The sequence below is a fragment of the Anopheles funestus genome, chromosome 2RL (genome assembly GCF_943734845.2).
Source record: "Anopheles funestus chromosome 2RL, idAnoFuneDA-416_04, whole genome shotgun sequence".
Lineage (NCBI taxonomy): Eukaryota > Metazoa > Arthropoda > Insecta > Diptera > Culicidae > Anopheles > Anopheles funestus.
Window position 1 is genome coordinate 57,471,310 of NC_064598.1, and position 23,963 is coordinate 57,495,272.

General features: G+C 46.5%; 1 long non-coding RNA gene across 1 annotated transcript in view; it reads left to right on the forward strand.

The window, feature by feature from the left end:
- The window catches only part of LOC125762973 (uncharacterized), an 84,461-nt gene that overhangs the window by 24,487 nt on the left and 36,011 nt on the right, over window positions 1-23,963 (forward strand). The window contains exon 4 of the long non-coding RNA XR_007418286.1: window positions 123-2,012. This is a non-coding gene — a long non-coding RNA (uncharacterized LOC125762973). The remainder of the gene's footprint in view (window positions 1-122; window positions 2,013-23,963) is intronic.

Here is a 23,963-nt window from a genome sequence, read left to right on the forward strand (position 1 = left end):
CTTGGCTAAGGTGTCTCGGCTAATGTGTCTTGGCTAAGGTGTATTGGCTAATGTGTCTTGGCTAATGTGTCTTGGCTTAGGTGTCTTGGCTAATGTGTCTCGGCTAATGTGTCTTGGCTAAGGTGTCTTGGCTAAGGTGTCTTGGCTAATGTGTCTTGGCTAATGTGTCTTGGCTAATGTGTCTTGGCTAAGGTGTCTTGGCTAATGTGTCTTGGCTAAGGTGTCTCGGCTAAGGTGTCTTGGCTAAGGTGTCTTGGCTAATGTGCCTTGGCTAAGGTGTCTTGGCTAAGGTGTCTTGGCTAATGTGTCTTGGCTAATGTGTCTTGGCTAAGGTGTCTTGGCTAAGGTGTCTTGGCTAATGTGTCTTGGCTAAGGTGTCTTGGCTAAGGTGTCTTGGCTAATGTGTCTTGGCTAAGGTGTCTTGGCCAAATTGTTATGGCTAAGGTGTCTTGGCTAATGTGTCTCGGCTAATGTGTCTTGGTTAATGTGTCTTGGCTAAGGTGTCTTGGCTAATGTGTCTTGGCTAATGTGTCTTGGCTAAGGTGTCTTGGCTAATGTGTCTCGGCTAATGTGTCTTGGCTAATGTGTCTTGGCTAAGGTGTCTTGGCTAATGTGTCTTGGCTAATGTGTCTTGGCTAATGTGTCTTGGCTAAGGTGTCTTGGCTAAGGTGTCTTGGCTAATGTGTCTTGGCTAAGGTGTCTTGGCTAATGTGTCTTAGCTAAGGTGTCTTGGCTAATGTGTCTCGGCTAATGTGTCTTGGCTAATGTGTCTTGGCTAATGTGTCTCGGTTAAGGTGTCTTGGCTAATGTGTCTTCGCTAATGTGTCTTGGCTAAGGTGTCTTGGCTAATGTGTCTCGGCTAAGGTGTCTTGGCTAAGGTGTCTTGGCTAATGTGTCTTGGCTAATGTGTCTTGGCTAATGTGTCTTGGCTAAGGTGTCTTGGCTAATGTGTCTTGGCTAAGGTGTCTTGGCTAATGTGTCTTGGCTAAGGTGTCTTTTCTAATGTGTCTCGGCTAATGTGTCTCGGCTAAGGTGTCTTGGCTAAGGTGTCTTGGCTAATGTGTCTTGGCTAAGGTGTCTTGGCTAATGTGTCTCGGCTAAGGTGTCTTGGCTAATGTGTCTTGGCTGATGTGTCTTGGCTAATGTGTCTCGGCTAATGTGTCTTGGCTAAGGTGTCTCGGCTAATGTGTCTTGGCTAATGTGTCTTGGCTAAGGTGTCTTGGCTAATGTGTCTCGGCTAATGTGTCTTGGCTAATGTGTCTTGGCTAAGGTGTCTTGGCTAATGTGTCTTGGCTAATGTGTCTTGGCTAATGTGTCTTGGCTAAGGTGTCTTTTCTAATGTGTCTCGGCTATTGTGTCTCGGCTAAGGTGTCTTGGCTAAGGTGTCTTGGCTAATGTGTCTTGGCTAAGGTGTCTTGGCTAAGGTGTCTTGGCTATTGTGTCTCGGCTAATGTGTCTTGGCTAATGTGTCTTGGCTAAGGTGTCTTGGCTAATGTGTCTTGGCTAAGGTGTCTTGGCTTAGGTGTCTTGGCTAATGTGTCTTGGCTAATGTGTCTCGGCTAAGGTGTCTCGGCTAATGTGTCTTGGCTAATGTGTCTTGGCTAAGGTGTCTTGGCTAATGTGTCTTAGCTAAGGTGTCTTGGCTAATGCGTCTCGGCTAATGTGTCTCGGCTAAGATTTCTTGGCTAAGGTGTCTTGGCTAAAGTGTCTTGGCTAAGGTGTCTTTGCTAATGTGTCTTGGCTAAGGTGTCTTGGCTAAGGTGTCTTGGCTAAGGTGTCTTGGGTAATGTGTCTTGGCTAAGGTGTCTTGGCTAAGGTGTCTCGGCTAATGTGTCTCGGCTAATGTGTCTTGGCTAAGGTGTCTTGGCTAAGGTGTCTTGGCTAATGTGTCTTGGCTAAGGTGTCTTGGCTAAGGTGTCTTGGCTAATGTGTCTTGGCTAAGGTGTCTTGGCTAATGTGTCTTGGCTAAGGTGTCTTGGGTAATGTGTCTCGGCTAATGTGTCTTGGCTAAGGTGTCTTGGCTAAAGTGTCTCGGCTTATGTGTCTTGGCTAATGTGTCTTGGCTAATGTGTCTTGGCTAAGGTGTCTTGGCTAAGGTGTCTTGGCTAAGGTGTCTTGGCTAATGTGTCTTGGCTAATGTGTCTTGGCTAAGGTGTCTTGGCTAAGGTGTCTTGGCTAAGGTGTCTTGGCTAAAGTGTTTTGGCTAAGGTGTCTTTGCTAATGTGTCTTGGCTAATGTGTCTTGGCTAAGGTGTCTTGGCTAATGTGTCTTGGCTAAGGTGTCTTGGCTAAGGTGTCTTGGCTAATGTGTCTCGGCTAATGTGTCTTGGCTAAGGTGTCTTGGCTAAGGTGTCTTGGCTAAGGTGTCTCGGCTAATGTGTCTTGTCTAATGTGTCTTGGCTAAGGTGTCTTGGCTAAGGTGTCTTGGCTAAGGTGTCTTGGCTAAAGTGTTTTGGCTAAGGTGTCTTTGCTAATGTGTCTTGGCTAAGGTGTCTTGGCTAAGGTGTCTCGGCTAATGTGTCTTGGCTAAGGTGTCTTGGCTAAGGTGTCTTGGCTTATGTGTCTTGGCTAATGTGTCTTGGCTAAGGTGTCTTGGCTAAGGTGTCTTGGCTAAGGTGTCTTGGCCAAGGTGTCTTGGCTAATGTGTTTCGGCTAATGTGTCTCGGCTAATGTGTCTTGGCTAATGTGTCTTGGCTAATGTGTCTTGGCTAAGGTGTCTTTGCTAATGTGTCTTGGCTAAGGTGTCTTGGCTAAGGTGTCTTGGCTAAGGTGTCTTGGCTAAGGTGTCTTGGCTAATGCGTCTCGGCTAATGTGTCTCGGCTAAGGTGTCTTGGCTAAGGTGTCTTGGCTAAAGTGTCTTGGCTAAGGTGTCTTGGCTAAGGTGTCTCGGCTAAGGTGTCTTGGCTAATGTGTCTTGGCTAAGGTGTCTTGGCTAATGTGTCTTGGCTAAGGTGTCTTGGCTAATGTGTCTTGGCTAAGGTGTCTTGGCTAAGGTGTCTTGGCTAATGTGTCTTGGCTAAGGTGTCTTGGCTATTGTGTCTTGGCTAATGTGTCTTGGCTAATGTGTCTTGGCTAAGGTGTCTTGGCTAAGGTGTCTTGGCTAATGTGTCTTGGCTAAGGTGTCTTGGCTAATGTGTCTTGGCTAATGTGTCTTGGCTAATGTGTCTCGGCTAAGGTGTCTTGGGTAATGTGTCTCGGCTGAGGTGTCTTGGCTAAGGTGTCTTGGCTAAGGTGTCTTGGCTAATGTGTCTTGGCTAAGGTGTCTTGGCTAAGGTGTCTTGGCTAAGGTGTCTTGGCTAATGTGTCTTGGCTAAGGTGTCTCGGATAATGTGTCTTGGCTAATGTGTCTTGGCTAATGTGTCTTGGCTAATGTGTCTTGGCTAATGTGTCTTGGCTAAACTGTCTTGGCTAAGGTGTCTTGGCTAATGTGTCTTGGCTAAGGTGTCTTGGCTAATGTGTCTTGGCTAATGTGTCTTGGCTAAGGTGTCTTGGCTAATGTGTCTTGGCTAAGGTGTCTTGGCTAAGGTGTCTTGGCTAATGTGTCTTGGCTAAGGTGTCTTGGCTAATGTGTCTCGGCTAATGTGTCTTGGCTAATGTGTCTCGGCTAAGGTGTCTTGGGTAATGTGTCTCGGCTGAGATGTCTTGGCTAAGGTGTCTTGGCTAAGGTGTCTTGGCTAAGGTGTCTTGGCTAAGGTGTCTTGGCTAAGGTGTCTTGGCTAATGTGTCTTGGCTAAGGTGTCTTGGCTAAGGTGTCTTGGCTAAGGTGTCTTGGCTAATGTGTCTTGGCTAAGGTGTCTCGGTTAATGTGTCTTGGCTAATGTGTCTTGGCTAATGTGTCTTGGCTAATGTGTCTTGGCTAATGTGTCTTGGCTAAAGTGTCTTGGCTAAGGTGTCTTGGCTAAGGTGTCTTGGCTAATGTGTCTTGGCTAATGTGTCTGGGCTTATGTGTCTTGGCTAAGGTGTCTCGGCTAATGTGTCTTGGCTAATGTGTCTCGGCTAATGTGTCTTGGCTAAGGTGTCTCGGCTAAGGTGTCTTGGCTAAGGTGTCTTGGCTAAGGTGTCTCGGCTAATTTGTCTCGGCTAAGGTGTTTTGGCTAAGGTGTTTTGGCTAAGGTGTTTTTTCTAAGGTGTCTTGGCTAATGTGTCTTGGCTAAGGTGTCTTGGCTAAGGTGTCTTGGCTAAGGTGTCTTGGCTAATGTGTCTTGGCTAATGTGTCTTAGCTAATGTGTCTTGGCTAATGTGTCTTGGCTAATGTGTCTTGGCTTATGTGTCTCGGCTAATGTGTCTTGGCTAAGGTGTCTTGGCTAAGGTGTCTTGGCTAAGGTGTCTCGGATAATGTGTCTTGGCTAAGGTGTCTTGGCTAATGTGTCTTGGCTAATGTGTCTTGGCTAATGTGTCTTAGCTAATGTGTCTTGGCTAAGGTGTCTTGGCTAATGTGTCTTGGCTTATGTGTCTCGGCTAATGTGTCTTGGCTAATGTGTCTTGGCTTTTGTGTCTCGGCTAATGTGTCTTGGCTAAGGTGTCTTGGCTAAGGTGTCTTGGCTAAGGTGTCTTTGCTAAGGTGTCACGGCTAATGTGTCTTGGCTAATGTGTCTTGGCTAAGGTGTCTCGGCTAATGTGTCTTGGCTAATGTGTCTTGGCTAATGTGTCTTGGCTAAGGTGTCTTGGCTAATGTGTCTCGGATAAGGTGTCTTGGCTAATGTGTCTTGGCTAATGTGTCTTGGCTAAGGTGTCTTTGCTAATGTGTCTCGGCTAATGTGTCTTGGCTAATGTGTCTTGGCTAATGTGTCTTGGCTAAGGTGTCTTGGCTAAGGTGTCTTGGCTAATGTGTCTTGGCTAAGGTGTCTTGGCTAAGGTGTCTTGGCTAAGGTGTCTTGGCTAATGTGTCATGGCTAATGTGTCTTGGCTAATGTGTCTTGGCTAATGTGTCTTGGCTAAGGTGTCTTGGCTAATGTGTCTTGGCTAAGGTGTCTTGGCTAATGTGTCTTGGCTAATGTGTCTTGGCTAAGGCGTCTTGGCTAATGTGTCTTGGCTAAGGTGTCTTGGCTAATGTGTCTTGGCTTATGTGTCTTGGCTAAGGTGTCTTGGCTAAGGTGTCTCGGCTAATGTGTCTTGGCTAAGGTGTCTTGGCTAATGTATCTCGGTTAAGGTGTCTTGGCTAAGGTGTCTTGGGTAATGTGTCTCGGCTAAGGTGTCTTGGCTAATGTGTCTTGGCTAATGTGTCTTGGCTAAGGTGTCTTGGCTAAGGTGTCTTGGCTAAGGGGTCTTGGCTAATGTGTCTTGGCTAAGGTGTCTCGGCTAATGTGTCTTGGCTAATGTGTCTTGGCTAATATGCCTTGGCTAATGTGTCTTGGCTAATGTGTCTTGGCTAAAGTGTCTTGGCTAAGGTGTCTTGGCTAAGGTGTCTTGGCTAAGGTGTCTTGGCTAATGTGTCTTGGCTAAGGTGTCTTGGCTAATGTGTCTTGGCTAATGTGTCTCGGCTAATGTGTCTTTGCTAAGGTGTCTTGGCTAAGGTGTCTTGGCTATGGTGTCTTGGCTAAGGTGTCTTGGCTAATGTGTCTCGGCTAATGTGTCTCGGCTAAGGTGTCTTGGCTAAGGTGGCTTGGCTAAGGTGTCTCGGCTAATGTGTCTCGGCTAAGGTGTCTTGGCCTATGTGTCTTGGCTAATGTGTCTTGGCTAAGGTGTCTTGGCTAATGTGTCTTGGCTGAGGTGTCTTGGCTAATGTGTCTTGGCTAAGGTGTCTTGGCTAATGTGTCTTGGCTAATGTGTCTTGGCTAAGGTGTCTTGGCTAAGGTGTCTTGGCTAATGTGTCTTGGCTAAGGTGTCTTGGCTAATGTGTCTTGGCTAAGGTGTCTTGGCTAATGTGTCTCGGCTAATGTGTCTTGGCTAATGTGTCTTGGCTAAGGTGTCTTGGCTAATGTGTCTTGGCTAAGGTGTCTTGGCTAATGTGTATTGGCTAATGTCTCTTGGCTAATGTGTCTTGGCTAAGGTGTCTTGGCTAAGGTGTCTTGGCTAAGGTGTCTTGGCTAATGTGTCTTGGCTAAGGTGTCTTGGCTAAGGTGTCTTGGCTAATGTGTCTTGGCTAATGTGTCTTGGCTTAGGTGTCTTGGCTAATGTGTCTTGGCTAAGGTGTCTTGGCTTATATGTCTCGGCTAATGTGTCTTGGCTAAGGTGTCTTGGCTAATGTGTTTCGGCTAATGTGTCTTGGCTAATGTGTCTTGGCTAATGTGTCTTGGCTAATGTGTCTTGGCTAATGTGTCTTGGCTAATGTGTCTCGGCTAAGGTGTCTTGGCTAAGGTTTCTTAGCTAAGGTGTCTTGGCTAATGTGTCTTGGCTAATGTGTCTCGGCTAATGTGTCTCGGCTAAGGTGTCTTGGCGAATATGTCTTGGATAAGGTGTCTTGGCTAATGTGTCTCGGCTAATGTGTCTTGGCTAAGGTGTCTTGGCTAATGTGTCTTGGCTAAGGTGTCTTGGCTAATGTGTCTCGGCTAATGTGTCTTGGCTAATGTGTCTTGGCTAATGTGTCTTGGCTAAGGTGTCTTGGCTAATGTGTCTTGGCTAATGTGTCTTGGCTAAGGTGTCTTGGCTAATGTGTCTCGGCTAATGTGTCTTGGCTAATGTGTCTTGGCTAAGGTGTCTTGGCTAATGTGTCTTGGCTAAGGTGTCTTGGCTAATGTGTCTCGGCTAATGTGTCTTGGCTAATGTGTCTTGGCTAAGGTGTCTTGGCTAAGGTGTCTTGGCTAATGTGTCTTGGCTAAGGTGTCTCGGCTAATGTGTCTTGGCTAAGGTGTATTGGCTAATGTGTCTTGGCTAAGGTGTCTTGGCTAATGTGTCTCGGCTAATGTGTCTTGGCTAAGGTGTCTTGGCTAAGGTGTCTTGGCTAAGGTGTCTTGGCTAAGGTGTCTTGGCTAATGTGTCTTGGCTAAGGTGTCTTGGCTAATGTGTCTTGGCTAAGGTGTCTCGGCTAAGGTGTCTTGGCTAAGGTGTCTTGGCTAATGTGTCTTGGCTAAGGTGTCTTGGCTAAGGTGTCTTGGCTAATGTGTCTCGGCTAATGTGTCTTGGCTAAGGTGTCTCGGCTAATGTGTCTTGGCTAATGTGTCTCGGCTAATGTGTCTTGGCTAAGGTGTCTCGGCTAAGGTGTCTTGGCTAAGGTGTCTTGGCTAAGGTGTCTCGGCTAATTTGTCTCGGCTAAGGTGTTTTGGCTAAGGTGTTTTGGCTAAGGTGTTTTGGCTAAGGTGTCTTGGCTAATGTGTCTTGGCTAAGGTGTCTTGGCTAAGGTGTCTTGGCTAATGTGTCTTGGCTAATGTGTCTTAGCTAATGTGTCTTGGCTAATGTGTCTTGGCTAATGTGTCTTGGCTTATGTGTCTCGGCTAATGTGTCTTGGCTAAGGTGTCTTGGCTAAGGTGTCTTGGCTAAGGTGTCTCGGATAATGTGTCTTGGCTAAGGTGTCTTGGCTAATGTGTCTTGGCTAATGTGTCTTGGCTAATGTGTCTTAGCTAATGTGTCTTGGCTAAGGTGTCTTGGCTAATGTGTCTTAGCTTATGTGTCTCGGCTAATGTGTCTTGGCTAATGTGTCTTGGCTTTTGTGTCTCGGCTAATGTGTCTTGGCTAAGGTGTCTTGGCTAAGGTGTCTTGGCTAAGGTGTCTTTGCTAAGGTGTCACGGCTAATGTGTCTTGGCTAATGTGTCTTGGCTAAGGTGTCTTGGCTAATGTGTCTTGGCTAATGTGTCTTGGCTAATGTGTCTTGGCTAAGGTGTCTTGGCTAATGTGTCTCGGATAAGGTGTCTTGGCTAATGTGTCTTGGCTAATGTGTCTTGGCTAAGGTGTCTTTGCTAATGTGTCTCGGCTAATGTGTCTTGGCTAATGTGTCTTGGCTAATGTGTCTTGGCTAAGGTGTCTTGGCTAAGGTGTCTTGGCTAATGTGTCTTGGCTAAGGTGTCTTGGCTAAGGTGTCTTGGCTAAGGTGTCTTGGCTAATGTGTCATGGCTAATGTGTCTTGGCTAATGTGTCTTGGCTAATGTGTCTTGGCTAAGGTGTCTTGGCTAATGTGTCTTGGCTAAGGTGTCTTGGCTAATGTGTCTTGGCTAATGTGTCTTGGCTAAGGCGTCTTGGCTAATGTGTCTTGGCTAAGGTGTCTTGGCTAATGTGTCTTGGCTTATGTGTCTTGGCTAAGGTGTCTTGGCTAAGGTATCTCGGCTAATGTGTCTTGGCTAAGGTGTCTTGGCTAATGTATCTCGGTTAAGGTGTCTTGGCTAAGGTGTCTTGGGTAATGTGTCTCGGCTAAGGTGTCTTGGCTAAGGTGTCTTGGCTAATGTGTCTTGGCTAAGGTGTCTTGGCTAAGGTGTCTTGGCTAAGGTGTCTTGGCTAATGTGTCTTGGCTAAGGTGTCTCGGCTAATGTGTCTTGGCTAATGTGTCTTGGCTAATATGTCTTGGCTAATGTGTCTTGGCTAATGTGTCTTGGCTAAAGTGTCTTGGCTAAGGTGTCTTGGCTAAGGTGTCTTGGCTAAGGTGTCTTGGCTAATGTGTCTTGGCTAAGGTGTCTTGGCTAATGTGTCTTGGCTAATGTGTCTCGGCTAATGTGTCTTTGCTAAGGTGTCTTGGCTAAGGTGTCTTGGCTATGGTGTCTTGGCTAAGGTGTCTTGGCTAATGTGTCTCGGCTAATGTGTCTCGGCTAAGGTGTCTTGGCTAAGGTGTCTTGGCTAAGGTGTCTCGGCTAATGTGTCTCGGCTAAGGTGTCTTGGCCTATGTGTCTTGGCTAATGTGTCTTGGCTAAGGTGTCTTGGCTAATGTGTCTTGGCTGAGGTGTCTTGGCTAATGTGTCTTGGCTAAGGTGTCTTGGCTAATGTGTCTTGGCTAATGTGTCTTGGCTAAGGTGTCTTGGCTAAGGTGTCTTGGCTAATGTGTCTTGGCTAAGGTGTCTTGGCTAATGTGTCTTGGCTAAGGTGTCTTGGCTAATGTGTCTCGGCTAATGTGTCTTGGCTAATGTGTCTTGGCTAAGGTGTCTTGGCTAATGTGTCTTGGCTAAGGTGTCTTGGCTAATGTGTATTGGCTAATGTCTCTTGGCTAATGTGTCTTGGCTAAGGTGTCTTGGCTAAGGTGTCTTGGCTAAGGTGTCTTGGCTAAGGTGTCTTGGCTAATGTGTCTTGGCTAAGGTGTCTTGGCTAAGGTGTCTTGGCTAATGTGTCTTGGCTAATGTGTCTTGGCTTAGGTGTCTTGGCTAATGTGTCTTGGCTAAGGTGTCTTGGCTTATATGTCTCGGCTAATGTGTCTTGGCTAAGGAGTCTTGGCTAATGTGTTTCGGCTAATGTGTCTTGGCTAATGTGTCTTGGCTAAGGTGTCTTGGCTAATGTGTCTTGGCTAATGTGTCTTGGCTAATGTGTCTCGGCTAAGGTGTCTTGGCTAAGGTTTCTTAGCTAAGGTGTCTTGGCTAATGTGTCTTGGCTAATGTGTCTCGGCTAATGTGTCTCGGCTAAGGTGTCTTGGCGAATATGTCTTGGCTAAGGTGTCTTGGCTAATGTGTCTCGGCTAATGTGTCTTGGCTAAGGTGTCTTGGCTAATGTGTCTTGGCTAAGGTGTCTTGGCTAATGTGTCTCGGCTAATGTGTCTTGGCTAATGTGTCTTGGCTAATGTGTCTTGGCTAAGGTGTCTTGGCTAATGTGTCTCGGCTAAGGTGTCTCGGCTAATGTGTCTTGGCTAAGGTGTCTTGGCTAATGTGTCTCGGCTAATGTGTCTTGGCTAATGTGTCTTGGCTAAGGTGTCTTGGCTAATGTGTCTTGGCTAAGGTGTCTCGGCTAATGTGTCTTGGCTAAGGTGTATTGGCTAATGTGTCTTGGCTAAGGTGTCTTGGCTAATGTGTCTCGGCTAATGTGTCTTGGCTAAGGTGTCTTGGCTAAGGTGTCTTGGCTAAGGTGTCTTGGCTAAGGTGTCTTGGCTAATGTGTCTTGGCTAAGGTGTCTTGGCTAATGTGTCTTGGCTAAGGTGTCTCGGCTAAGGTGTCTTGGCTAAGGTGTCTTGGCTAATGTGTCTTGGCTAAGGTGTCTTGGCTAAGGTGTCTTGGCTAATGTGTCTCGGCTAATGTGTCTTGGCTAAGGTGTCTTGGCTAAGGTGTCTTGGCTAATGTGTCTTGGCTAAGGTGTCTTGGCCAAATTGTTATGGCTAAGGTGTCTTGGCTAATGTGTCTCGGCTAATGTGTCTTGGCTAATGTGTCTTGGCTAATGTGTCTTGGCTAAGGTGTCTTGGCTAAGGTGTCTTGGCTAAGGTGTCTTGGCTAATGTGTCTTGGCTAAGGCGTCTTGGCTAATGTGTCTTGGCTAATGTGTCTTGGCTTAGGTGTCTTGGCTAAGGTGTCTCGGCTAATGTGTCTTGGCTAAGGTGTCTTGGCTAATGTGTCTTGGCTAAGGTGTCTTGGCTAATGTGTCTCGGCTAATGTGTCTTGGCTAATGTGTCTTGGCTAAGGTGTCTTGGCTAATGTGTCTCGGCTAATGTGTCTTGGCTAAGGTGTCTTGGCTAAGGTGTCTTGGTTAATGTGTCTTGGCTAAGGTGCCTTGGCTAATGTGTCTCGGCTAATGTATCTTGGCTAAGGTGTCTTGAGTAATGTGTCTCGGCTAATGTGTCTTGGCTAAGGTGTCTTGGCTAATGTGTCTCGGCTAATGTGTCTTGGCTAATGTGTCTTGGCTAAGGTGTCTTGGCTAATGTGTCTTGGCTAATGTGTCTTGGCTAAGGTGTCTTGGCTAATGTGTCTCGGCTAATGTGTCTTGGCTAATGTGTCTTGGCTAAGGTGTCTTGGTTAATGTGTCTTGGCTAAGGTGTCTTGGCTAATGTGTCTTGGCTAATGTGTCTTGGCTAAGGTGTCTTGGCTAATGTGTCTCGGCTAATGTGTCTTGGCTAATGTGTCTTGGCTAAGGTGTCTTGGCTAATGTGTCTTGGCTAATGTGTCTTGGCTAATGTGTCTTGGCTAAGGTGTCTTGGCTAAGGTGTCTTGGCTAATGTGTCTTGGCTAAGGTGTCTTGGCTAATGTGTCTTAGCTAAGGTGTCTTGGCTAATGTGTCTCGGCTAATGTGTCTTGGCTAATGTGTCTTGGCTAATGTGTCTCGGTTAAGGTGTCTTGGCTAATGTGTCTTCGCTAATGTGTCTTGGCTAAGGTGTCTTGGCTAATGTGTCTCGGCTAAGGTGTCTTGGCTAAGGTGTCTTGGCTAATGTGTCTTGGCTAATGTGTCTTGGCTAATGTGTCTTGGCTAAGGTGTCTTGGCTAATGTGTCTTGGCTAAGATGTCTTGGCTAATGTGTCTTGGCTAAGGTGTCTTTTCTAATGTGTCTCGGCTAATGTGTCTCGGCTAAGGTGTCTTGGCTAAGGTGTCTTGGCTAATGTGTCTTGGCTAAGGTGTCTTGGCTAATGTGTCTCGGCTAATGTGTCTTGGCTAAGATGTCTTGGCTAATGTGTCTTGGCTAATGTGTCTTGGCTAATGTGTCTTGGCTAAGGTGTCTTGGCTAAGGTGTCTTGGCTAAGGTGTCTTGGCTAATGTGTCTTGGCTAAGGTGTCTTGGCTAATGTGTCTCGGCTAATGTGTCTTGGCTAATGTGTCTTGGCTAATGTGTCTTGGCTAAGGTGTCTTGGCTAATGTGTCTCGGCTAATGTGTCTTGCCTAATGTGTCTTGCCTAATGTGTCTTGGCTAAGGTGTCTTGGCTAATGTGTCTTGGCTAATGTGTCTCGGCTAAGGTGTCTTGGCTAAGGTGTCTTGGCTATTGTGTCTCGGCTAATGTGTCTTGGCTAATGTGTCTTGGCTAAGGTGTCTTGGCTAATGTGTCTTGGCTAAGGTGTCTTGGCTTAGGTGTCTTGGCTAATGTGTCTTGGCTAATGTGTCTCGGCTAAGGTGTCTCGGCTAATGTGTCTTGGCTAATGTGTCTTGGCTAAGGTGTCCTGGCTAATGTGTCTTAGCTAAGGTGTCTTGGCTAATGCGTCTCGGCTAATGTGTCTCGGCTAAGATTTCTTGGCTAAGGTGTCTTGGCTAAAGTGTCTTGGCTAAGGTGTCTTTGCTAATGTGTCTTGGCTAAGGTGTCTTGGCTAAGGTGTCTTGGCTAAGGTGTCTTGGGTAATGTGTCTTTGCTAAGGTGTCTTGGCTAAGGTGTCTCGGCTAATGTGTCTCGGCTAATGTGTCTTGGCTAAGGTGTCTTGGCTAAGGTGTCTTGGCTAATGTGTCTTGGCTAAGGTGTCTTGGCTAAGGTGTCTTGGCTAATGTGTCTTGGCTAAGGTGTCTTGGCTAATGTGTCTTGGCTAAGGTGTCTTGGCTAATGTGTCTCGGCTAATGTGTCTTGGCTAAGGTGTCTTGGCTAAAGTGTCTCGGCTTATGTGTCTTGGCTAATGTGTCTTGGCTAATGTGTCTTGGCTAAGGTGTCTTGGCTAAGGTGTCTTGGCTAATATGTCTTGGCTAATGTGTCTTGGCTAATGTGTCTTGGCTAAGGTGTCTTGGCTAAGGTGTCTTGGCTAAGGTGTCTTGGCTAAAGTGTTTTGGCTAAGGTGTCTTTGCTAATGTGTCTTGGCTAATGTGTCTTGGCTAAGGTGTCTTGGCTAATGTGTCTTGGCTAAGGTGTCTTGGCTAAGGTGTCTTGGCTAATGTGTCTCGGCTAATGTGTCTTGGCTAAGGTGTCTTGGCTAAGGTGTCTTGGCTAATGTGTCTCGGCTATTGTGTCTTGGCTAATGTGTCTTGGCTAAGGTGTCTTGGCTAAGGTGTCTTGGCTAAGGTGTCTTGGCTAAAGTGCTAAGGTGGCTAAGGTGTCTTTGCTAATGTGTCTTGGCTAAGGTGTCTTGGCTAAGGTGTCTCGGCTAATGTGTCTTGGCTAAGGTGTCTTGGCTAAGGTGTCTTGGCTTATGTGTCTTGGCTAATGTGTCTTGGCTAAGGTGTCTTGGCTAAGGTGTCTTGGCTAAGGTGTCTTGGCCAAGGTGTCTTGGCTAATGTGTTTCGGCTAATGTGTCTCGGCTAATGTGTCTTGGCTAATGTGTCTTGGCTAATGTGTCTTGGCTAAGGTGTCTTTGCTAATGTGTCTTGGCTAAGGTGTCTTGGCTAAGGTGTCTTGGCTAAGGTGTCTTGGCTAATGCGTCTCGGCTAATGTGTCTCGGCTAAGGTGTCTTGGCTAAGGAGTCTTGGCTAAAGTGTCTTGGCTAAGGTGTCTTGGCTAAGGTGTCTCGGCTAAGGTGTCTTGGCTAAGGTGTCTTGGCTAAGGTGTCTTGGCTAATGTGTCTTGGCTAAGGTGTCTTGGCTAAGGTGTCTTGGCTAATGTGTCTTGGCTTAGGTGTCTTGGCAAAGGTGTCTTGGCTAAGGTGTCTTGGCTAAGGTGTCTCGGCTAAGGTGTCTTGGCTAAGGTGTCTTGGCTAAGGTGTCTTGGCTAATGTGTCTTGGCTAAGGTGTTTGGCTAAGGTGTCTTGGCTAATGTGTCTCGGCTAATGTGTCTTGGCTAAGATGTCTTGGCTAATGTGTCTTGGCTAATGTGTCTTGGCTAATGTGTCTTGGCTAAGGTGTCTTGGCTAAGGTGTCTTGGCTAAGGTGTCTTGGCTAATGTGTCTTGGCTAAGGTGTCTTGGCTAATGTGTCTCGGCTAATGTGTCTTGGCTAAGGTGTCTTGGCTAAGGTGTCTTGGCTAATGTGTCTTGGCTAAGGTGTCTTGGCTAATGTGTCTCGGCTAATGTGTCTTGCCTAATGTGTCTTGCCTAATGTGTCTTGGCTAATGTGTCTTGGCTAATGTGTCTTGGCTAATGTGTCTCGGCTAAGGTGTCTTGGCTAAGGTGTCTTGGCTAATGTGTCTTGGCTAATGTGTCTTGGCTAAGGTGTCTTGGCTAATGTGTCTTGGCTAAGGTGTCTTGGCTAATGTGTCTAGGCTAAGGTGTCTTGGCTAAGGTGTCTCGGCTAATGTGTCTTGGCTAAGGTGTCTTGGCTAATGTGTCTTGGCTAATGTGTCTTGGCTAATGTGTCTTGGCTAATGTGTCTTGGCTAATAAGTCTCGGCTAATGTGTCTTGGCAAAGGTGTCTTGGCTAATGTGTCTTGGCTAATGGGTCTTGGCTAAGGTGTCTTGGCTAATGTGTCTTGGCTAAGGTGTCTTTGGTAATGTGTCTTGGCTAAGGTGTCTTGGCTAAGGTGTCTTGGGTAATGTGTCTTGGCTAATGTGTCTCGGCTAAGGTGTCTTGGCTAAGGTGTCTTGGGTAATGTGTCTTGGCTAATGTGTCTCGGCTAATGTGTCTTGGCTAAGGTGTCTTAGCTAATGTGTCTTGGCTAAGGTGTCTTGGCTAAGGTGTCTTGGGTAATGTGTCTTGGCTAATGTGTCTTGGCTAAGGTGTCTTGGCTAAGGTGTCTTGGCTAAGGTGTCTTGGCTAATGTGTCTTGGCTAATGTGTCTTGGCTAAGGTGTCTTGGCTAAGGTGTCTTGGCTAATGTGTCTTGGCTAAGGTGTCTTGGCTAATGTGTCTCGGCTAATGTGTCTTGGCTAAGGTGTCTCGGCTAAGGTGTCTTGGCTAATGTGTCTTGGCTAAGGTGTCTTGGCTAAGGTGTCTTGGCTAAGGTGTCTCGGCTAATGTGTCTTGGCTAAGGTGTCTTGGCTAAGGTGTCTTGGCTAAGGTGTCTTGGCTAATGTGTCGCGGCTAATGTGTCTTGGCTAAGGTGTCTTGGCTAAGGTGTCTTGGCTAATGTGTCTCGGCTAATGTGTCTTGGCTAAGGTGTCTTGGCTAAGGTGTCTTGGCTAAGGTGTCTTGGCTAAGGTGTCTTGGCTAATGTGTCTTGGCTAAGGTGTCTCGGCTAATGTGTCTCGGCTAATGTGTCTTGGATAATGTGTCTTGGCTAAGGTGTCTTGGCTAATGTGTCTTGACTAGGGTTTCTTGGCTAATGTGTCTTGGCTAAGGTGTCATGGCTAAGGTGTCTTGGCTAATGTGTCTTGGCTAATGTGTCTTGGCTAAGGTGTCTTGGCTAATGTGTCTTGGCTAAGGTGTCTCGGCTAATGTGTCTTGGCTAAGGTGTCTTGGCTAAGGTGTCTTGGCTAATGTGTCTTGGGTAATGTGTCTCGGCTAATGTGTCTCGGCTAATGTGTCTTGGCTAAGGTGTCTTGGCTAATGTGTCTTGGCTAAGGTGTCTTGGCTAATGTGTCGCGGCTAATGTGTCTTGGCTAAGGTGTCTTGGCTAATGTGTCTTGGCTAATGTGTCTCGGCTAATGTGTCTTGGCTAATGTGTCTTGGCTAATGTGTCTTGGCAAAGGTGTATCGGCTAATGTGTCTTGGCTAAGGTGTCTTGGCTAATGTGTCTTGGCTAATGTGTCTTGGCTAATGTGTCTTGGCTAATGTGTCTTGGCTAAGGTGTCTTGGCTAAGGTGTCTTGGCTAAGGTGTCTTGGCTAATGTGTCTCGGCTAATGTGTCTTGGCTAATGTGTCTTGGCTAAGGTGTCTTGGCTAACGTGTCTTGGCTAAGGTGTCTTGGCTAAGGTGTCTTGGCTAATGTGTCTTGGCTAATGTGTCTTGGCTAAGGTGTCTTGGCTAATATGTCTCGGCTAATGTGCATTGGCTAATGTGTCTCGGCTAATGTGTCTTGGCTAATGTGTCTTGGCTAAGGTGTCTTGGCTAATGTGTCTTGGCTAAGGTGTCTTGGCTAAGGTGTCTCGGCTAATGTGTCTTGGCTAAGGTGTTTTGGCTAATGTGTCTTGGCTAAGGTGTCTTGGCTAAGGTGTCTTGGCTAAGGTGTCTTGGCTAAGGTGTCTTGGCTAATGTGTCTTGGCTAATGTGTCTTGGCTAATGTGTCTTGGCTAATGTGTCTTGGCTAAGGTGTCTTGGCTAATGTGTCTCGGCTAATGTGTCTTGGCTAATGTGTCTAGGCTAAGGTGTCTTGGCTAATGTGTCTTGGCTAAGGTGTCTTGGCTAATGTGTCTCGGCTAATGTGTCTTGGCTAAGGTGTCTTGGCTAATGTGTCTTGGCTAAGGTGTCTTGGCTAAGGTGTCTTGGCTAATGTGTCTTGGCTAAGGTGTCTTGGCTAAGGTGTCTTGGCAAATGTGTCTCGGCTTATGTGTCTTGGCTAATGTGTCTTGCCTAATGTGTCTTGGCTAAGGTGTCTTGGCTAATGTGGCTCGGCTAATGTGTCTTGGCTAAGGTGTCTTGTCTAATGTGTCTCGGCTAATGTGTCTTGGCTAAGGTGTCTTGGCTAATGTGTCTTGGCTAAGGTGTCTTGGCTAATGTGTCTTGGCTAATGTGTCTTGGCTAAGGTGTCTTGGCTAAGGTGTCTTGGCTAATGTGTCTTGGCTAAGGTGTCTTGGCTAATGTGTCTTGGCTAATGTGTCTTGGCTAAGGTGTCTTGGCCAATGTGTCTCGGCTAATGTGTCTTGGCAAAGGTGTCTTGGCTAAGGTGTCTTGGCTAATGTGTCTTGGCTAATGTGTCTTGGCTAAGGTGTCTTGGCTAATGTGTCTCGGCTAATGTGTCTTGGCTTATGTGTCTAGGCTAAGGTGTCTTGGCTAATGTGTCTTGGCTAAGGTGTCTTGGCTAATGTGTCTCGGCTAATGTGTCTTGGCTAAGGTGTCTTGGCTAATGTGTCTTGGCTAAGGTGTCTTGGCTAATGTGTCTTGGCTAAGGTGTCTTGGCTAAGGTGTCTTGGCAAATGTGTCTCGGCTTATGTGTCTTGGCTAATGTGTCTTGGCTAATGTGTCTTGGCTAATGTGTCTTGGCTAATGTGTCTCGGTTAATGTGTCTTGGCTAAGGTGTCTTGGCTAAGGTGTCTTGGCTAATGTGTCTTGGCTAAGGTGTCTTGGCTAATGTGTCTTGGCTAAGGTGTCTTGGCTAATATGTCTCGGCTAATGTGTCTTGGCTAAGGTGTCTTGGCTAAGGTGTCTTGGCTAATGTGTCTTGGCTAAGGTGTCTTGGCTAATGTGTCTTGGCTAATGTGTCTTGGCTAAGGTGTCTTGGCCAATGTGTCTCGGCTAATGTGTCTTGGCAAAGGTGTCTTGGCTAAGGTGTCTTGGCTAATGTGTCTTGGCTAATGTGTCTTGGCTAAGGTGTCTTGGCTAATATGTCTCGGCTAATGTGTCTTGGCTAATGTGTCTTGGCTAATGTGTCTCGGTTAATGTGTCTTGGCTAAGGTGTCTTGGCTAATGTGTCTTAGCTAAGGTGTCTTGGCTAAGGTGTCTTGGCTAAGGTGTCTTGGCTAAGGTGTCTCGGCTAATGTGTCTTGGCTAAGGTGTCTTGACTAACGTGTCTTGGCTAATGTGTCTTGGCTAATGTGTCTTGGCTAAGGTGTCTTGGCTAATGTGTCTTGGCTAATGTGTCTTGGCTAAGGTGTCTTGGCTAAGGTGTCTTGGGTAATGTGTCTCGGCTAATGTGTCTTGGCTAAGGTGTCTTGGCTAAGGTGTCTTGGCTAAGGTGTCTTGGCTAAGGTGTCTTGGGTAATGTGTGTCGGCTAATGTGTCTTGGCTAAGGTGTCTTGACTAAGGTGTCTTGGCTAGTGTGTCTTGGCTAAGGTGTCTTGGCTAATATGTCTCGGCTTATGTGTCTTGGCTAATGTGTCTCGGCTAATGTGTCTTGGCTAATGTGTCTTGGCTAAGGTGTCTTGGCTAATGTGTCTTAGCTAATGTGTCTTGGCTAAGGTGTCTTGGCTAAGGTGTCTTGGGTAATGTGTCTTGGCTAATGTGTCTCGGCTAAGGTGTCTTGGCTAATGTGTCTTGGCTAATGTGTCTTGGCTAAGGTGTCTTGGCTAATGTGTCTCGACTAATGTGTCTTGGCTAAGGTGTCTTTTCTAATGTGTCTCGGCTAATGTGTCTTGGCTAAGGTGTCTTGGCTAAGGTGTCTCGGCTAATATGACTTGGCTAAGGTGTCTTGGCTAATGTGTCTTAGCTAATGTGTTTTGGCTAAGGTGTCTTGGCTAAGGTGTCTTGGGTAATGTGTCTTGGCTAATGTGTCTCGGCTAAGGTGTCTTGGCTAAGGTGTCTTGGCTAATGTGTCTTGGCTAATGTGTCTCGGCTAATGTGTCTTGGCTAAGGTGTCTTAGCTAATGTGTCTTGGCTAAGGTGTCTTTGCTAAGGTGTCTTGGCTAAGGTGTCTTGGCTAATGTGTCTCGGCTAAGGTGTCTTGGCTAAGGTGTCTTGGCTAAGGTGTCTTGGCTAATGTGTCTTGGCTAAGGTGTCTTGGCTAATGTGTCTTGGCTAATGTGTCTTGGCTAAGGTGTCTTGGCTAATGTGTCTCGGCTAATGTGTCTTGGCTAAGGTGTCTTGGCTAAGGTGTCTTGGCTAATGTGTCTTGGCTAATGTGTCTTGTCTAATGTGTCTTGGCTAAGGTGTCTTGGCTAATGTGTCTCGGCTAATGGTCTTGGCTAAGGTGTCTTGGCTAAGGTGTCTCGGCTAATATGTCTTGGCTAAGGTGTCTTGGCTAATGTGTCTTAGCTAATGTGTCTTGGCTAAGGTGTCTTGGCTAAGGTGTCTTGGCTAATGTGTCTTGGCTAATGTGTCTTGGCTAATGTGTCTTGGCTAAGGTGTCTTGGCTAATGTGTCTTGGCTAAGGTGTCTTGGCTAATGTGTCTTGGCTAAGGTGTCTTGGCTAATGTGTATCGACTAATGTGTCTTGGCTAAGGTGTCTTGGCTAATGTGTCTCGGCTAATGTGTCTTGGCTAAGGTGTCTTGGCTAAGGTGTCTCGGCTAATGTGTCTTGGCTAATGTGTCTTGGCTAAGGTGTCTTGGCTAAGGTGTCTTGGCTAATGTGTCTTGGCTAATGTGTCTTGGCTAAGGTGTCTTGGCTAATGTGTCTTGGCTAAGGTGTCTTGGCTAATGTGTCTTGGCTAAGGTGTCTTGGCTAATGTGTCTCGGCTAATGTGTCTTGGCTAAGGTGTCTTGGCTAATGTGTCTTGGCTAAGGTGTCTTGGCTAATGTGTCTCGGCTAATATGTCTTGGCTAAGGTGTCTTGGCTAATGTGTCTCGGCTAATGTGTCTTGGCTAAGGAGTCTTGGCCAATGTGTCTCGGCTAATGTGTCTTGGCTAAGGTGTCTTGGCTAAGGTGTCTTGGCTAATGTGTCTTGGCTAAGGTGTCTTGGCTAAGGTGTCTTATCTAAGGTGTCTTGGCTAAGGTGTCTTGGCTAATGTGTCTTGGCTAATGTGTCTTGGCTAAGGTGTCTTGGTTAATGTGTCTCGGTTAATGTGTCTTGGCTAAGGTGTCTTGGCTAAGGTGTCTTGGCTAATGTGTCTTGGCTAAGGTGTCTTGGCTAATGTGTCTTGGCTAATGTGTCTTGGGTAATGTGTCTCGGCTAATGTGTCTTGGGTAAGGTGTCTTGGCTAAGGTGTCTTGGCTAAGGTGTCTTGGCTAATGTGTCTTGGCTAATGTGTCTTGGCTAATGTGTCTTGGCTAAGGTGTCTTGGCTAAGGTGTCTTGGCTAATGTGTCTCGGCTAATGTGTCTTGGCTAATGTGTCTCGGCTAATGTGTCTTTTCTAATGTGTCTTGGCTAAGGTGTCTTGGCTAATGTGTCTTGGCTAATGTGTCTCGGCTCATGTGTCTTGGCTAAAGTGTCTTGGCTAAGGTGTCTCGGCTAATGTGTCTTGGCTAAAGTGTCTTGGCTAATGTGTCCTGGCTAAGGTGTCTTGGCTAATATGTCTCGGCTAATGTGTCTTGGCTAATGTGTCTTAGCTTATGTGTCTTGGCTAAGGTGTCTTGGCTAAGGTGTCTTGGGTAATGTGTCTTGGCTAATAAGTCTCGGCTAATGTGTCTTGGCTAAGGTGTCTTGGCTGAGGTGTCTTGGCTAATGAGTCTTGGCTAAGGTGTCTTGGCTAATGTGTCTTGGCTAAGGTGTCTTGGCTAATGTGTCTTGGCTAAGGTGTCTTGGCTAATGTGTCTCGGCTAATGTGTCTTGGCTAAGGTGTCTTGGCTAAGGTGTCTTGGCTAATGTGTCTTGGCTAAGGTGTCTTGGCTAATGTGTCTTGTCTAATGTGTCTTGGCTAAGGTGTCTTGGCTAATGTGTCTCGTTTAATGGTCTTGGCTAAGGTGTCTTGGCTAAGGTGTCTCGGCTAATATGTCTTGGCTAAGGTGTCTTGGCTAATGTGTCTTAGCTAATGTGTCTTGGCTAAGGTGTCTTGGCTAAGGTGTCTTGGCTAATGTGTCTTGGCTAATGTGTCTTGGCTAATGTGTCTTGGCTAAGGTGTCTTGGGTAATGTGTCTTGGCTAATGTGTCTTGGCTAATGTGTCTTGGCTAAGGTGTCTTAGCTAATGTGTCTTGACAAAGGTGTCTTGGCTAATGTGTCTTTGCTAATGTGTCTTGGCTAATATGTCTCGGCTAATGTGTCTTGGCTAAGGTGTCTCGGCTAATGTGTCTTGGCTAATGTGTCTTGGCTAAGGTGTCTTGGCTAATGTGTCTTGGCTAAGGTGTCTTGGCTAAGGTGTCTTGGCTAAGGTGTGTCTTGGCTAAGGTGTCTTGGCTAAGGTGTCTTGGCTAAGGTGTCTTGGCTAATGTGTCTTGGCTAATGTGTCTTGGCTAAGGTGTCTTGGCTAAGGTGTCTCGGCTAATGTGTCTTGGCTAAGGTGTCTTGGCTAAGGTGTCTTGGCTAAGGTGTCTTGGCTAAGGTGTCTTGGCTAAGGTGTCTTGGCTAATGTGTCGCGGCTAGTGTGTCTTGGCTAAGGTGTCTTGGCTAATGTGTCTCGGCTAATGTGTCTTGGCTAAGGTGTCTTGGCTAAGGTGTCCTGGCTAAGGTGTCTTGGCTAATGTGTCTTGGCTAAGGTGTCTTGGCTAAGGTGTCTTGGCTAAGGTGTCTTGGCTAATGTGTCTCGGCTAATGTGTCTTGGCTAAGGTGTCTTGTCTAATGTGTCTCGGCTAATGTGTCTTGGCTAATGTGTCTCGGCTAAGGTGTCTTGACTAAGGTTTCTCGGCTAATGTGTCTTGGCTAAGGTGTCTTGGCTAATGTGTCTTGGCTAATGTGTCTTGGCTAATGTGTCTTGGCTAATGTGTCTTGGGTAATGTGTTTCGGCTAACGTGTCTTGGCTAATGTGTCTTAGCTAATGTGTCTTGGCTAAGGTGTCTTGGCTAAGGTGTCTCGAATAATGTGTCTTGGCTAACGTGTTTTGGCTAAGGTGTCTTGGCTGAGGTGTCTTGGCTAATGTGTCTTGGCTAAGGTGTCTTGGCTAAGGTGTCTTGGCTAATGTGTCTCGGCTTATGTGTCTTGGATAAGGTGTCTTGCCTAATGTGTCTTGGCTAAGGTGTCTTGGCTAAAGTGTCTCGGCTAATGTGTCTTGGCTAAGGTGTCGCGGCTAATGTGTCTTGGCTAAGGTGTCTTGGCCAATGTGTCTTGGCCAAGGTGTCTTGGCTAATGTGTTTTGGCTAATGTGTCTTGGCTAATGTGTCTTGGCTAATGTGTCTCGGCTAATGTGTCTTGGCTAATGTGTCCTGGCTAAGGTGTATCGGCTAATGTGTCTTGGCTAATGTGTCTTGGCTAATGTGTCTTGGCTAAGGTGTCTTGGGTAATGTGTCTCGGCTAAGGTGTCTTGGCTAAGGTGTCTTGGCTAATGTGTCTCGGCTAATGTGTCTTAGCTAAGGTGTCTTGGCTAATGTGTCTCGGCTAATGTGTCTTGGCTAAGGTGTCTTGGCTAATGTGTCTCGGCTAATGTGTCTTGGCTAATGTGTCTTGGCTAATGTGTCTTGGCTAATGTGTCTCAGCTAATGTGTCTTGGCTAATGTGTCTTGGCTAATGTGTCCTGGCTAAGGTGTATCGGCTAATGTGTCTTGGCTAATGTGTCTTGGCTAATGTGTCTTGGCTAAGGTGTCTTGGCTAAGGTGTCTTGGCTTATGTGTCTTGGCTAATGTGTCCTGGCTAAGGTGTATCGGCTAATGTGTCTTGGCTAAGGTGTCTTGGCTTATGTGTCTTGGCTAAGGTGTCTTGGCTAAGGTGTCTCGGCTAATGTGTCTTGGCTAATGTGTCTTGGCTAATGTGTCTTGGCTAATGTGTCTCGGCTAAGGTGTCTCGGCTAATATGACTTGGCTAATGTGTCCTGGCTAAGGTGTCTTGGCTAATGTGTCTTGGCTAATGTGTCTTGGCTAAGGTGTCTTGGCTAATGTGTCTTGGCTAATGTGTCTCGGCTAATGTGTCTTGGCTAAGGTGTCTTGGCTAAGGTGTCTTGGCTAATGTGTCTCGGCTAATGTGTCCTGGCTAAGGTGTCTTGGCTAATTTGTCTTGGCTAAGGTGTCTTGGCTAATGTGTCTCGGCTAATGTGTCTTGGCTAATGTGTCTTGGCTAAGGTGTCTTGGCTAATGTGTCTTGGCTAAGGTGTCTTGGCTAATGTGTCTTGGCTAAAGTGTCTTGGCTAATGTGTCTTGGCTAAGGTGTCTTGGCTTATGTGTCTCGGCTAAGGTGTCTTGGCTAATGTGTCTTGGCTAAGGTGTCTTGGCTAATGTGTCTCGGCTTATGTGTCTTGGCTAAGGTGTCTTGGCTAATGTGTCTTGGCTAAGGTGTCTTGGCTAATGTGTCTCGGCTAATGTGTCTTGGCTAAGGTGTCTTGGCTAATGTGTCTTGGCTAATGTGTCTTGGCTAATGTGTCTCGGCTAGAGTGTCTTGGCTAAAGTGTCTTGGCTAAGGTGTCTTGGCTAATGTGTCTTGGCTAAGGTGTCTTGGCTAAGGTCTCTTGGCTTAGGTGTCTTGGGTAATGTGTCTTGGCTAAGGTGTCTTGGCTAAGGTGTCTTGGCTAAGGTGTCTTGGCTAATGTGTCTTGGCTAATGTGTCTTGGCTAAGGTGTCTCGGCTAATGTGTCTTGGCTAATGTGTCTTGGCTAATGTGTCTCGGCTAATGTGTCTTGGCTAAGGTGTCTTGGCTAATGTGTCTTGGCTAATGTGTCTTGGCTAAGGTGTCTTGGCTAATGTGTTTTGGCTAATGTGTCTTGGCTAATGTGTCGTTTCTAAGGTGTCTTGGCTAAGGTGTCTTGGCAAAGGTGTCTTGGCTAAGGTGTCTCGGCTGATGTGTCTTGGCTAATGTGTCTTGGCTAAGGTGTCTTGGCTAAGGTGGCTTGGCTAAGGTGTCTTGGCTAATGTGTCTCGGCTAATGTGTCTTGGCTAAGGTGTCTTGGCTAAGGTGTCTTGGCTAAGGTGTCTCGACTAATGTGTCGTGGCTAAGGTGTCTTGGCTAATGTGTCTTGGCTAATGTGTCTTGGCTCATGTGTCTTGGCTAAGGTGTCTTGGCTAAGGTGTCTTGGCTAATATGTCTTGGCTAATGTGTCTTGGCTAATGTGTCTTGGCTAATGTGTCTTGGCTAAGGTGTCTTGGCTAATGTGTCTTGGCTAAGGTGTCTTGGCTAATGTGTCTTGGCTAAGGTGTCTTGGCTAAGGTGTCTTGGCTAATGTGTCTTGGCTAAGGTGTCTTGGCTAATGTGTCTTGGCTAAGGTGTCTTGGCTAATGTGTCTTGGCTAAGGTGTCTTGGCTAAGGTGTCTTGGCTAAGGTGTCTTGGCTAATGTGTCTTGGCTAAGGTGTCTTGGCTAATGTGTCTCGGCTAATGTGTCTTGGCTAAGGTGTCTTGGCTAAGGTGTCTTGGCTAAGGTGTCTTAGCTAAGGTGTCTTGGCTAAGGTGTCTTGGGTAATGTGTCTTGGCTAAGGTGTCTTGACAAATGTGTCTCGGCTAATGTGTCTTGGCTAAGGTGTCTCGGCTAATGTGTCTTAAACATTTAATGTAATGTGCATTAAAGATTTTTGCAGATTTTTATACAATTGATTAACCATGTTATTTTGATTAAATATATCGGGGATTGCTTCAGCGTCACAAATTTAATTTTTAAATTCTTTCAAACATACGATTTAGATAAAAGTGTAAAGGACAGTGTTGACCTACTTATGAACAACTGTTTTGAAAAATTTAGGGCTTTTGAACAGCTTTTAAATTGATCGTTCACTGCCCCTAGTCCCATCGTGCGACACCTAATCGACGCATCCTTTAACATTCATATTCTTTACCTATGTACCCCAACGCATCACTGGTACGCGAGTCGGTGTTTAGCCGGT